This window comes from Dreissena polymorpha, chromosome 7 (assembly GCF_020536995.1).
Source record: "Dreissena polymorpha isolate Duluth1 chromosome 7, UMN_Dpol_1.0, whole genome shotgun sequence".
NCBI lineage: Eukaryota > Metazoa > Mollusca > Bivalvia > Myida > Dreissenidae > Dreissena > Dreissena polymorpha.
In genome coordinates, this window is record NC_068361.1 from 62,285,748 (window position 1) to 62,302,105 (window position 16,358).

A 16,358-nucleotide genomic window follows, 5' to 3' on the forward strand; every position below is an offset into this window, starting at 1 on the left:
TTAAATTGGTATCCTTGGCTTTTTTATATGCTCGTTGCGGCGTCGGATTTCCTTGCGAATATTATTATGTAGCCATGGAGGATCAGCTGTTCGTATTGTATATTTTGTGTTGGATTGTAATTTCGCAGAAACTTATAAGTTGACGTTTGAAATTTTGGAGTATATATGTCAATATTATTATCGCAGTAAATGTTCCAATCAAAGTTTTGCACAAGTTGTCTTAAAAAAGTGTAGTCCCCAAATGCAAAATTTTTAAGAGCAGCATACATAATATCTTTCTTGTTGAGGAAGCTCTGAACATTGTAATGAACAATTTTTAGATTATGTGCAAATGCATCAGTTATTTAAGATGCTATTCGTTACCAACATACTGTTCGTACATTCCGACTTTATACTAGTAATTACACTAGAAATTACACTAGTAATTACACTAGACATTCAACAGATTAAACATTCAGACGAAATCAATGTGCACTATGCATGTTGCAAGGCATGACGCAACATGAAGTTAATCAAACGGGACATGACATTTTGTAATATGTAATTCATGTAAAGCGGAGAATTAGAAATATCGGGATCATTAAACTCCAAGTTATTTTTATTATTAAACAACGAGCTATTTTTGTCGAAAAAACCGTGTCTCTGCAAGTAAGTAAAACGCAAGAAGCAGGCTAGTTTCGTGTGCCTAAGCAAATCAATGCATTGTAAAAACGTTTGATTGTCAGTTCTTTCGTACATCCGTTTTTGCGTTGCATTCACACAGAACGTCAATTATTAACACAGCTGCGCACTTTGGATTCGTCAATGGATATTTTGTTGACTTTACGCAGTTCAATAATTTCTAAGATTTGCACGTCATTTTCATTTTACATAAATTTTAGAAATCATTTTAAGGGACTTGTCCACAGATTTTCGTAGTTAAAAAAATCTCATTTAATACGTTTTTAAACAAATCTATAATGTTTCTCCGGGATTCGAACCTGGATCCTATGAAAGCAAAAGCAAACTGGTTACCACTGCGCCAAGCACGCTGTTATAAATTATTGCAAATTATAAACGCTATATTAGTAAAAATCGTATTTTACGAATTATCGAGGAAAAGCGTTAAAAAGCTTTATTATTTTACCGATTTCGAATGATAAGTATCCATTAATAAAGAAACAATTTTTCTCAGCCAGGAGCGTTATTTCGCCTGTTTAAAAAATGTATACATTCTTGTTTGATTCTATGACACTTTTTTTCTAAAAATCGTCATTTTGCCAAACTGTTTACAAGTCCATTTAACTGCGTAAAGTCAACAAAATATTCGGCGACCCGGTTTCAATTCACACTCCTGGCGCATGTGAGTTTTGTTTGTGGTCATAAAACAGGGAGAGCGGTTTCCTCCGGGGTACCCGCACCCCCCCCCCCCCCCACACACACAATAACAATCCTACCTAAAAATGAAAAAAAAATCATTAACAGTAACTAGAAATTGCAGCTATATTTGAAAATTCGTCCACACTTTCGTGCATCCAGTTAGATGATAGGATCAGAGATATTGGCAAAATATAAATATTAATGCATAAGAAGCATTGTACAATTAAAATAATCAAGTATACCATATTGCACACAATATGAAGTGCATAACAATTATTTATTTTAAAAGAATCTACTGTTTTTTACAATATTTTAGAATGCACGCAGCTGTCAAATGTTTCTATATTTTGAAAATTTATATTTTATGATATTGTTTAATGTTCAGTGACTATAAGCCAGTTTTCTTTAAATGCGTGTGACGTTCATTGACACATGAACTGATATATAAATTTTTGAAATTGCATCTTTGTAACGCAGAACACAAGGAGACTTTATATATTATAAAAATGCTTGTATACCTTGCGGTCACAAAATGTGTTTGGCAAAATTCTTCCATTAAAAAATCTAGATTGTAATATAATCGGCGCAAACTGGTAGGTGTCGATGATGGTTACGACGAATATCTGAATAAATCATTGTAGTTAGTTTTAAATGAGTAGCCGATTACTTTACTAAAATGATCATCCTCGGTTTCAAATATTCATGACGTTGCTGCGACAACGCGACAAGTGGCGTCATCTGCAAGCATATAGGCCCCTCGTTCCCCACAATTACAAGCAAATAAAGAGACCTCTTAGGCATAATCGATAGTATTGACCTCCACCCCCAACCCCCAACACACACGCGCATACGCACACACAAAAATACATTCCTCTTTAATGATGCTTCCATGCATTTGTATTGGGTGCATTTGTATTGGGTAAGCAATATTGTTCACTTTTGAGAATCCATACATTTGCATATCTATATAAATATCATGTGTTTTTATATAATACATGAGCTTTGAGGCCAGCTGAGGGTTGCCCTTAGCCTCTCTGCTCTCCTGGTGAATCCGAGCCTGTATCTATTTATGAATGTCTTTCACGCATGTAGCTTTTTATTTTACATCTGTTAAACAGTTTGAAGCATTTTGTGTAAATTGCCATCTGTCAGGCGATAACGTATTGAGAGCCGTTTTTAAAGTGCGACATTTAAAGTTATGCTATAACAACATAAACAAAAATTAAAACACATCGTCGTTCATAATGTCTTCAATAATGTTTATCGTAGCTGTTTTGATGCTCATATACGTTTAATCCTAGGAACACAAGATGGCCACATTTTTGTTGTTGAAAGTCGATGTTCCAGCTAAAACTAATATTAATTGTCCAACAGATTGAATTTTGCCCTCCATTTTGCAATAAATACACAAAGTGCTTAATTTTTCATTTATCAATTACTAAGTGCTCAGAGCGTATAACACTTGTAAGTGTTTGATCACTTTGTTGGGACAGATTTGAGTGTCGTGTGGCTATCAAGCTAGAGTAGCGCTTTGAACATTCGCTTCTCACATCGGCGGACTTGATCAAACCCACGCGGTGCATGTGGGTTTAGTTGTTGCTCACATACTGGACAGGTGGGTTTTCCTCAGAGAACTCCTCTCCCCTTATGGTCTCGCAAAGTAAAATGGCCTTCGCAATAAATTCTCGCACAGTCGTCATAAGCATGGAAACACACAAGAACGCACAAAACACAACCGCCGCTCACTAGCAAACGCACATATAAAACGCACGCATTCACGCGTATGCATACATTCACACACTTGAGTACTGAGCACTTACCACGTGGTCAAACGTCCAAGTGTCCGTATGTCATGTAGTTTGCAAATAAATCGTATTCTTTAGAATAAACCTTTCTGGAAGAATATATCTCTTTGCGGTAAGTACTATCAGCAAAACAAGCTTGGACGCCAATATAATTGTTTGGACAAAAGTAGTCTACACGCCGTACACTTGTCAGTGTTGTCTCCCTGTAAAATAATTTGCGCTAGAACTTAAAATTTTAGTATTGGTGCTATGTAATACAATAACGCTGTACATGCATAGAACGATCATCGAAGCAGCAACAAAGGCAAAAGCATTTAGCCAAACACAAAAGTAAATAGCAGTAGTATAAATTAACATTTCAATATTGCAAAGCTGAACGCAAATTCCATAACACCGAAAACAAAGGGTATTCATTAAGGGTCTGAACATAAGCCTTAAGGCGCATGAACACTGAATCGTTTCTACACAAAATGCAAGAAACACACTTACACTTGTAATGTTACAGAATTCAAATGCAAGATGTAATATTTCAGAGCGGAGTTGTCAATAAGCAATTTACAATTGTCATTGAGAAATATGAAATTGTTATTTAGCAACAAGCATGTACTGGCGGATAAACCATTCCATATTTTACGGGATAGTCTGTGTTTTTAGAATGTGCATTATTTCCGCAAGCTGAATAAAGAATACATATGCACTAAGAGCGTGCCAAAGGATTGTAGAGTACAGTTTAGGCACAAGTTAGGAGTGAGTGATCGTGTGAACATTGGATTGTACAAAAAGTGCATATATTCCAACCTGACCTTTCTATAAAAATGTCCTGTTATGAGCTTTTGATAGCAGTCACTAAACATACCTCATTAGTAGAGTTATCTGAATTACGCAGATTATAATTAATGGTAATTAAATGTACGAACTACATATCAATTGTGTTTGTTCCCGTATAATATAAATGCTAAACCACTAGTCACACATGATTATACTAATTTAGGAGCAATTTTCTGCGACACAAATATGCTTAGATTAAATAATGTATGAAAATCGTCACTATTGGTATTTTGTTTGTAAATTATATAATTTTCATGTGGTATGTTATTCCCTAGACCTGCATATGAGGTGATGCTTTTTCTCACATGTGTTAATGAGTTATTTGTTTATTTCTAATAAAGTAATATATATATATATTATCTTATATATAGATACACACGAACATATCAATAAAATATTGCTTACACCCGTATTCGACCCTGGGCCTGCAGGATCAAAGATTTTTTACCTCATACCCTTCTTGTGGGCTTTGGTTTTGTTTTTTTTTCTTTCACGGTCTGCCAGAATTTGGTATTAAAACAAACAGAAGAAACAGAAAATTGTATAATCCTAAAGATCCTAAATAATAATAAAAGTTTCGCAAGTGTTGGACCGAGTTTAGAAACTCTTTTCGTTTATTTACTCTACATAATAGTGATAATATATATATATATATATATATATATATATATATATATATATATATATATATATATATATATATATATATATATATATATATATATATATATATATATATATATATATATATGGGCATCAATTAGCTCTTGTGGAATCAATTTTAGGACAACCGATTAACTAAACAGGTGGGAAGCTATAATGTGAAAAACGTTTGCAATCTAGTTGATATTTGACCCATACTTGCGTTATCAAAGCTGGGTTTGTTTGTTTAATCATGCCTCATTGCAACATTGCACCCCTTAGAATAGAAACAGGCAGATACGAGGGAGTACCCGAACATGAACGGACTTGCTTTCACTGCCTCCCGTATATAGACAATGAAGAACATGTTTTAATGCACTGCATTTTGTATGAAAGAATTCGCCAATATATGTTATTTAATATAATGACTATGGAACCTGGATTATTATCGTTAGATACTTCAGAACAATTTTGTCAGTAAATGTATTTGTTAAATACACTGTCAAAGTCTGAAATCACATCTGTCTGTCTGTCTGTCTGTCTGTGTCTGTCTGTCTGTATGTCTGTCTGTCTGTCACTATTTTAATGTCACCACACCAAGTGGAATTCTGCACTCAAATTTGGTTTCATATGTAATATAGACACCTTTACATTATCGTGGTGCTAACATGTGTCTTAGTGATATTTTTCGATACAGTAAGGGGTGCAGGTGTCCTTTTTAACATTCAACATGTGGCATGGATACATACATAAGTATGACTCCAAATATGGATAGTGTTAGACATGAACGTGTGTATCCTATTTGTTTTGGTTGATAGTATGCTGAAACTTCTATATACTTAAAGGCCAATCCATGATAAAAACACTTCCGCTAAAAATGTTTATGTTACAGAAAATGTTTTCACTTATTATAAATCATTTTCGTTCGGCCTTCATTATACGTTGTTTTATGGTAAATTTATATCTTACTTTAACTAAAAAAATAAATACCTTAAAATAATTGTTGAAGGTGCATATCATGGTATAGTATGTAGAAAAAACACACCCTTTCTAAGAAACAAATCGCAATTACCTGTAAATTTAACTTAACATGGTGCTGTTTACCCTCTGTTTACACTAATATTACATGTGAAACTTTCGTCTGCATACAAAAAGTTACAAGAACATGATTTCTAATCTTGACTATATTGCTGTTTATTTTTGTAAACATACATGCTCATCTGTATTGTCATGTAAAATAAATTGTGTTTAAGTTGTGCTTTGTCAGTATGAAAAGATTGCTTTATAACAATTTAATATCATGTTTTTTTAATTGTCTAAACTGGTATACAAAAGAGACATATATGTAATTTTGCCAATTTCAATTCGACGTCGCCTTTCCTAATCTTTATGCCTGAAACAATTTTAATTGTTCGACAAATCTTCACCAAACTCCCACGGTATGTGTAAAGTTTTTGAAACATAAACTATTGTCACTGTAATGAGATTTCGTCCAAAATCATAAAGCAGAATATCCAGCGATAGAATCGGCACGTAAGATCATAGAATTAGATTTTCATCAGATATCAACCACAAACAAGTGGACATGATTGCGATAGAAACGGCACCTTAGCTCTATGTTAACCATACATATTAAACGCTGCACGGGTGAGAGAGATCAAAACTCTAAGGCTCGAATGTATCTGCATTCAAATATCGAAGTGAAACATTTTTAATTGCTTGTGGCTGATAAATTATATATTTATATTTTATATAAATTTGTTTACAGCTGTATTCATACGTGTAAATTAAAAAAAGCTCAAGCTTACAATTTCCTTCTGTTTGGTTTTCATAATTTAAATTTGTCCGAAATGAAATAAAAGCAAAATTAATTGTGCATCATTTATAATAATATTTAACATAACAGTAGCATGTAAATTTATTATACTGTTTTTGTAGAATTGTTGATTATTGCATTTGTCAGTGGTATTGAATAAATAAAATACGTCTGGCCATCGCCTTTACACAAATGGGATCTCATTGAGGCCTGTACACGCATTTTCCTTTTATCGATCGACTACACCAGCCGCTTCCTTAGAGATTTTGAATTACATAGGTGAATAATACAAATGTTATGTTTGTGAAAAAGTCGCTTAAAGCGATTGAATTCAATTTAAACAATATTTTAAATAGTAAAGCATATCCATTATGTAAAACAAGTATATACTTGTTGAAATTGAAGTTTCATTTATCAATATTCAATGTGGGTTTTTCAGATTGTCTATATGTTTAATGGAATAGTATCAATATTTTTATATAAATAACTATTTTAAATGGAATTACATCTCACATTATAATAAATACAAATAAAGACATCACAATTTTTGCGCCAGGTTACACATATTTACAATTTGCAAATTACAATTAGCATAATGCTAATTGATTTGGTAGGGATTCAATTAACTCCTTGCTTGATATGTTCTTAAATTCGTAGGCAATTGTCCGAGTCTATTTTTGGCAAAAATAGTGTTATACATTAAATTAGGTCACATTAAGATCGCTTTTGTAAGGTGTAAACAAGCATTGCATAAGCAGAGTAAGAAATACCAGATGGCGGATGTATTACTCGAATGAAGAATGAAGCAGGGCTGGCTACTTCACTTTACCGCTGATTCAAGTAGGACATTTGCCAGTTTCTAGCATAAGTATGTGCAATTAGTACTGATAAACCACCATTTTCGTGAACAATGTGAGCTGAATAACTGACTTCCGTGTTATGACTGAAAGACTTTTGAAAACAGCGAAAGGTCAAAAGGGACAAACAACCAAACGAAAGAGTCGATTTGCACAAAAGACAGAGTCGAAAGACATTATCGATCAGAATACTTTTTTATTGAAAGATAATTAAGTTATTAACGACCGAAACGATTCATAACCATTCATTATTTATATGTAGAAAAAGTATATTCATGCTAAAGCATAAACATGTATGAGTCGGTTTATTTTAAAAAAAAATCAGAGTGTTATATTTTAAAGAAATCATTTTACAAACACATATCACAATTCCAATTCAATAAGTGTAGTTTGATTGATAATATAATCAGACATTAGACTACAATTGGAATTTGTGTAATAAAAATACATGTATTCCATAATCAACTATAATATAAAATATCATCTTGTTGGATTTAACTCTTATACAAACTTCTCCTGGATGACACAATTAAACAATATTTAATTTCTGTCTAAAATATTAAAACATTTTATCACACTTTACCTTGCATAAAATTAGTGCCCTTATTCAGTATGTATGTTAACGTATTACTTTGATGCCATCTTAACTCCTTTGTCTAATCGATATGAATACAGGTGAATTGTACGTATTTCTTCGAACTCGGCTCTGTTCAATTTCTGGCAGGTTACGCAAGGTCTTAGGATTATTGAAAAGTTACGTTCGAAGTTTTATTTAGTGTAAATAATATACCGTTATAGAACAATAGTCATTCAATGTAAGCTTTACAAATTTATAGTCGTACATAGATACACAGAAAACAATTCATGTCATGGGAATACATCTTATCAATAGCATATTACCAATATAAATATTTTTATTTAAAAATAACAATATTAAAGTGATAGTATTTAAGGAAACAAACATGCCGTTTGTTAAATTTGTTTTATAATTTAATTTTCTTGATATTAAATATATATTTAAAAGGGGTTAAAAATATTCATTTTAATTAAATTTAAAGAGGCATATAAATTGCACAGCACATTGAAATATTCTAATATATGGGTTAAGCGAATTGTTATAATGCTTTAATGCCAAAGCAACACAATTAAAAAGTAATCAGTACAACCATTTTTATTAAGGTTGTGTATGCAAATTCATATGAAAATACATATATTTTTTGGTTTCTTAAACCATGACGACAACAAAACCAATTAACAAGTATACGTGGCAAAATTCATAATGACACATAATGGCAGTGATCATTAATAAAAATGAAACTTGTGATTTAATGTCGGAATTTTTATAATATAGGTATAAGGCAAATAGACGCAAAATATTAATTGAATATATTACTACATTTAAAAGAAGAGTCGCTCTCGTGACTTTGTAAGAATTCTCTTTAAGAACACGTGTATAAACAAAGTAAACTTGTTGAATATAGGATTTGTAAATACGAGTTCGTTAAGCATTCCTGAGTTACTCAGTTTGTTCATTAATATTGCCATACACATATGAAGGGAAGGTATGGTGTTTTCGTTTATTTTTTCAAACACAAGTAATTTTCCAAGTAAGAAAATATATTTTCTGTAATAAGTCTTTCAAATCGTTTAATAAAATATTTCCTTTATATATACATTTGTATTATACAAATATGATCTAAATAGTAAAACTAGTTGAAAGTTTAGACTTCAATACTGAAAATGGGTTTAGAGTCGGCAACATTGTAAATGGTAAGTATAATAGCAGAATACTTTCTACTTACCATCAGAAATTAAGAAGAACATAAACATGATCATAATAGGTGAACATAGAGCTATTAGACCTACATATAACATAACCGCGTATACTTATATTAGTTTAAAAATAGTATTAACCAATTGCTTCACAGACGTAAATTTGTGCATATATATAGAGTGATTAGGGTTTTTTTCAGTTAAAGATCAATGATATCATATAGCAATAAATGTGACAAAAGTAGTAAACGACAACAAATGCCACAATATTTTTATTTTGCATAACACAATCACATAAACAATGTAATAAAGGTTCACAAACTTAAAAAAATGCTCATAAAATACAGTTCAATCTCATACTTTCGTTTGCATAAGGGCGTCTGAAATTCAATTGCAGTAGAAACCCTTAATGCCCAGAACGTAAGAAAACAAACAAAGTGTTGTTGTTTTTAATAAACCTGATAATAATTTTTAATCTATTACAGGAAATTGTGCACATGTTTATACTCGTGTCTATTATTATGAACAATGCTAGAATATTAGTACATATATTTGCATAATGAATTTCTACCAAGACAAGTTCATTATCGAGAGAAAAAACACGTTTTCCGATTTATGTTTGAAGGTTCGTTAGACACTAGACGTTTAATCACGTATTTAACACGCATTATCTTAATTGGATACTTTATAAGCATAATTTATATTTGAGAATGAGTAGTGCTACTTAAAGTAACAAATAAAGAACAATGATACTACGAGTTTAATTTAATTTTCACCAAGTAAGGACAAATAAACCTTAGTGAAACAACGGAAATGCATGTCCTTAAAAATAGACGTTAACTCTGTCGTTTGTATTACAAATCTTTATACCATACGCTGTATTCTCTTTGTGAATCTGTGAATGAATGAAGAAAATAACCTATATTCTAGGTTTAATTTCTGCATTTACAAATTGCCATCAAGTCCTTCCTAAATCCTGATCCTATCATACAGTATAGGATAAAATTTACTCCGTTGTTCAAAAACATTATTATATGGAAAATGTCAGACCTAATAAAAGACCATAGGACCGACGTCGACGTCGATGTCCCCGTCCATAAAAACATGTTATGTATTTGATAAGGACCAATGCAAACGCAGAAGGTTAGACACAAACCAATTATTCGCCATGTAACTGTTCTAAGCATGCGTCGACCTCCTTCATTACCTGTTGTTTGACCTCCAGAAGCTTGAACAGCTTTTCTGCTCTTAATGATCTTAATGAGAATTGACAGGTTACATACCAGTATTATGCTGAACGGGCAAACAAAAAACATGCACAGATCAAATACCTGTAAAGTGTCAATATTGGTTATCATAAACCCAGATTCTTGAAAAATACAATCTGTTAAGTTAGCTACAGTCAGCAGTTCCAATTCGGTGAAAAATGGCAAGTATGCAACTGAGAGAAGTCCACAAACGAGTGCTGCAACAAAGAAAAAAAATTACGTTTGTTCCAATAAAACTAAAAATAAATTAGTTCGAACTGAATTCGAAGAAATTACTACAATTGTACTTTAAACTGTTAACGATTAACGATTGTTTGTGTTGTATAATATGTTATATCTGTGCGTACTATGTATACACACACGTTTAATAAGTTTGCAAAGTTTTGAAAACAAAACATGATTTTTTTATGAATTCGACATAACAATTCACATACCGATCATGGCAACGGCTATGCTGGGACGACATGCCAGTCTGACGCGATGTGGCATCCACAACCTTATTGCGCGCTCAACTGTGGCGATGACCAATATCCATGCCGAAATCACTTTCGGTACATAGTAGAAGTAATGCGAAGCATGGCACAGCGCAAGGGAATAATCTATTCAATTAGTCATTTTACGGTTAAAATTGGTGTTATAATATTAAAATAAAGTAAAAGTACTGTAACTTGGGAATTATACAGATAAGCCGTTAGGTAATTAATCAAATTAATAACCGACATAAAAGTACAATCTTCCAACATGAACGTGTTGTACGACAGTGACATACTGAGCTAAATATGCTGCTACGTTCGAAACATTAGATTGCCGTATGCCACTTTAAAATGGTTTAAGGTTCATGTAAAGGCTTCAGTTTGAAAATTGTGGGACCCCTAGCATTGATCGTAAATTTGACTAAACGAAGAGTGCCACATTGAAAATGTTTACAAGACTGTATGACTGAGAAATATCACATGTATGTAGCGAAAGGGTTGGTCTTTTGTAAACAAAGGATATGTCGGTTTAAGACACATGATTTATTGAACAAAATTAATTGTTCATCATTATCATTCTTTGTTTATAATGAAATCCCATATTAAACGAAACGATTATAATGTACAATCGCATAATACTTCCAATCCGAATGTCCAGCACTATTTCCAACCAAGCGCCAGTGGCCGTCATCGATAATACTAGAATATCTGCCAAAGCCAGTGCCGACATGAATCGCGAGGTGGTAGTCATACGTTGCTTTCCTATAATTTAAAAACATATTTGATTTACGAATGCAATAAATAGCAGATATCAAATGGAAAGATAGAAGCAGAATCACCAAGGAGTTAAGTTTTAAATTATTAGTGCCATAACTGTATCGTACAGAATGCAAGTGCCATACAAAAAACATCTAAAAATAAGGTGAAAGTTTGTAATCTATTCATATGTGTGCAGATGTCAGATTAGCAAGTGCATTAAAGTAACCATTTAAAAAATGTAATTACATATAAGGGAAAAGGTATTGTCAAGAATTCAATGGCAGGATTTAGGATATGATTAGCAGGATGAATGTGCTTAGTTTTATTAATTTGTTACATGTATTTTTGGAACTACTGATTTTAGCTGATGTTAACGCAATGTCACAGCATCATATCGAAAATTCTCTTGGTGAGTATAAGATTTCATATAGGCTTTGCAGTTGGCGGTATTGTATGTCAAGTCTCAACTGTATTACACCCAAATATAAAGCAGTTAACCATAATAAACTGTTGTTACATGTATAAGCATGTATGTCCGTTTTTCAGTGATAAACGCAATAATGTCCCAAAAAAAAATTTTCATTTTGCTATTGCTTTGGATAACCACATGATTTTACATTCTGCTCCGAGTAAAATTTAGGCTTCGAAATGATTTAAAACGCCACTTCACTTTCCATGTAACATGTTCAATCGCTGTAACAACTAAAACGTTGAACATCTTTTCTCGAATTTTAATAATTTTAATAATTAGATTGTGTAGATAGTGAACGAAAAAAAATTGCTTGTTAAACACATGATCACTAAGCAGTAATATTATTTTGATTGAGATACACCACCTACCTTTATTCCAAACCAAAATGGATAGTACATTGCCCACAATTCCAAAACATATAATTGGAGTCAATAACGTTGCATACAGAATCGGCCGGTAGGTCTCATAGTAAGGGCTAGTATTGTCAGTAGTTTCAATAACATTATCAATATATTATATGTTTGAATCTGTTGCGTTATACCAAATTGATTCATTATTGATTGAAACAGTGCTGCTTGAAACTTCCATTTTGTCAATAATTTCAATATATATTATGTTTGAATCTGTTGAGTTATTCCAAATTGTTTCAATATCATTATCAATATATAATATGTTTGAATCTGTTGAGTTATTCCAAATTGTTTCAATATCATTATCAATATATAATATGTTTGAATCTGTTGAGTTATACCAATTTGATTCATTATTGATTGAAACATTATTGCTTGAAACTTCCATTTTGTTTTTTATATAATTAAATAGAATTGTATTTCTAAATGAAACAAATCACTGTTAAATACTTAAATACTCGCTGTCCCTTTTTAAAACAAACTAATCACAGCAGTCCGTAACCATTGCTACACTGTTCAATGTAACGTAGTTCAAATACAAACTACTAAACCAATTCAACATAGTGTGGCGAGGTGAGAATGCGCCTCTTTTATGTTTTAGCCATTTATATGATTAAGTATTAAATAGTCTCATGCGAGAAATCGTATTCGCTAATAGCGTGTTCTGATTGTGCATCGAAGCAATTACCATTGCTTATCGAATCCGAGCCTGACAAACGAATCCGATACACAGTATGTTAATTTGGGGCGTGTATCAGTCTATCAAATAATAAGCACAATATAACGCAAAGGTTTCTTCGCGTTCAAGTGGATGAATACAAAAATATTAAGTAATCTAGTTTTGAATTTCATGTTCACTCAGAACACATTTGTTTACAACACTATCCTTCTGTTCGTTTTCTGACCAGGTTTCTCTTTTATTTTAAAGTTTTGTGTAATGAAGGTGTTGACCTTATACATTCTGCGAGTTTGTGTTTTGGTAACGTAATGTGTATTTAAGAAATTACCAAAGGAATATATCAATATTAATACAATGAATGCTATAAGACGTTATGCATACATTATATAAAAAAGTATCATGTCATTTAAGTTGAAGAATTTTGTAAACAATAAATATTCACCACCATTCGTTTCATCAACACCATGAAATGTTTTGAATAAGCTATAATTCCCACTATTCTTGAGATCAAAATAGAGCATGTTCGTATCAGTGATAAATATGGGCATTTATAATTTGTATTGATATTTCCAACGCCCTTTGACAAAAATAAATAGGCTGTTCCCTGCTTTATTGTTGAAATTCAAATATAATATCGCTTGGATGTAATCTTACACAACATACAACAATTGTTGTTTAATGTATTTACCAAAATGATAAAAGCGGTAAACCGAAGGCGTTGCTTTAAAATGGCTCTTGAAATTCATCTTTCTCGTCGTTCAATAAGTCCCCATACGCCAAATTCAGCTAAGATTTGAAAATTTCATATAACGATCTTCATAACTCCGCCGTGTACGCTTGATGAAGAATTCGTCCACGATTAATATAAAGTGCGCTTTCTGTTGTCATTCCAAATAAGGCGCAATTAGCTCGGAGATGGATTTTACATAAAGATGCCTTGTAGAATAATTCAAAACCTTTTCTACTGACGGATGATTTAATTCATAATAACTCATCATACCATTATATATACGTACCCTTCACAAATCTTCATAAATAATTACCATTCAAAACGATTCATTGAGGATCCATCAAAACCGTTCATAAATTCGAACCCTTCACGACAATTTAAAACTGGACAATAAACGACTCTTCAAGATTCTTTATAAATACGGATCCTTCAAGACCCTTTATAAATATGACTCCTTCAAAACGCTTCATATAAACGAACCCTTCAAGACGCTTTATATATCTGGACAATAAAATGCACTTTCTTAAGACGGACTATCCAATAGATTTAATAAACACAAACTCTTCAAGACATTGTATAAAACGGACCCTAACTCCTACTGAAACTAATCTTGTATTTAATAAAATCATAATATGGTGGTGAGATACTTATTTATTTTATTGATTTCATTCGGGATATTATATTATTATAAATAATAATAATAATTTTTATTATTGTTATTATTATTATTATTATTATTATTATTATTATTATTATTATTATTATTATTATTTCTATTGTTATTATTATTATTATTATTATTATTATATTAATTATTATTATTATTATTATTATTATTATTATTATCATTATCATTATTATTAGTAGTAGTAGTATTAGTGGTAGTAGTAGTAGTAGTAGTAATAATAGTAGTAGTAGTAGAAGTAGTAGTAGTAGTAGTAGTAGAAGTAGTAGTAGTAGTAGTAGTAGTAGTAGTAGTAGTAGTAGTAGTAGTAGTAGTAGTAGTAGTAGTAGTAGTAGTAGTAGTAAGTAGTAGTAGTAGTAGTAGTAGTAGTAGTAGTAGTTGTAGTAGTAGTAGTAGTAGTAGTAGTAGTAGTAGTAGTAGTAGTAGTAGTAGTAGTAGTAGTAGTAGCAGCAGCAGCAGCAGCAGCAGCAGCAGTAGTAGTAGTAGTAGTAGTAGTAGTAGTAGTAGTAGTAGTAGTAGTAGTAGTAGTAGTAGTAGTAGTAGTAGTAGTAGTAGTAGTAGCAGTAGTAGTAGTAGTAGTAGTAGTCGTAGTCGTACTAGAAGTAATATCATTATTATTACTATTATTATTATTATTATTATTATTATATTACTTATTATTATAACATTTATTATTATTATTATTATTATTATTATTATTATTTATTTATTTTAATATTATTATTATTAGTGTTAATGTTATTATAAAGATATCTCATACGGTAAAGGATATTAATAATGAAAGTAATTAGTGCTGTCCACCAAAATGATAATTGTTATTTAAGTGATACATCGCTTTGTCGTTATAAATTATTTTTGAACTTAAACATGAAGGTGTGGGTTTAATTATTTATTATTGCTTTACATATAGAAGCAGCAAACAAAGGGGATTTTAAGATTTCGAGAGGACTGTTTATTAACAATTTGTGGAAGAAGGCTAGTATGGTAATTTGGGATATTAAAGGTTATGCATTTTGTAGATATTAATTAGTTTGAGATTGCTTCGTCGTTGTCGAGACTTAGCCATTTAATTTCAGAATAATGATTGCATAGTGAGACGCATCAAGTAAGGCCTGAGCCCCAGGCTTCATTTTGGAATTTTTTTAAATAATTTTTTGTCGCAAAATGTACAACCGTCCCACACAATGCAGGCGTATTCTAGTAATGGCCTCATATGGGTAAAGTATATGTGATTAAGAGATTTTCTTGCGAGTTTGTACTTTTTGCATAACTCCGATGATATTCTACGCGTATGTCGGAATATTGTTTATGTGCTTGTTACATTTGCCATTGCTGCTTAAAGTAAGATCAAGATGTTTGTGATTATCAACACATGTTACGGGTACGTTACCAAACATTAATTTAGGAAAAGGAATATTCTTTGTGTTGTAAATAAAATTGATTTAGTCTTTGTTGGATTTAAATCAACAAAGCAATCACCTGGCCCACGCGTTAATAAGGCAGAGGTCATGTATCGAAATACCCTCGAGGTTAATTAATGAAGATGTAGTACTTGAAAATGAAGAAATGTGAGCATCGATAAAGGGAAAACAGCGTAATTAAATATTTATATTATACAAACATTAAGTGTTATTTCATGAAATTGTTATTCATTCCTGTTGGAATAAAAAATTTACTGATAAATGTAAAATTTTGTAAATCATTGAAATCAACAAATTACTAATAAACTATCCGACCAAAGAGACGGTAAGAAAGAAGTTAATTAAGTAAACGTCTTTGATAAATATTTATATATTATATTT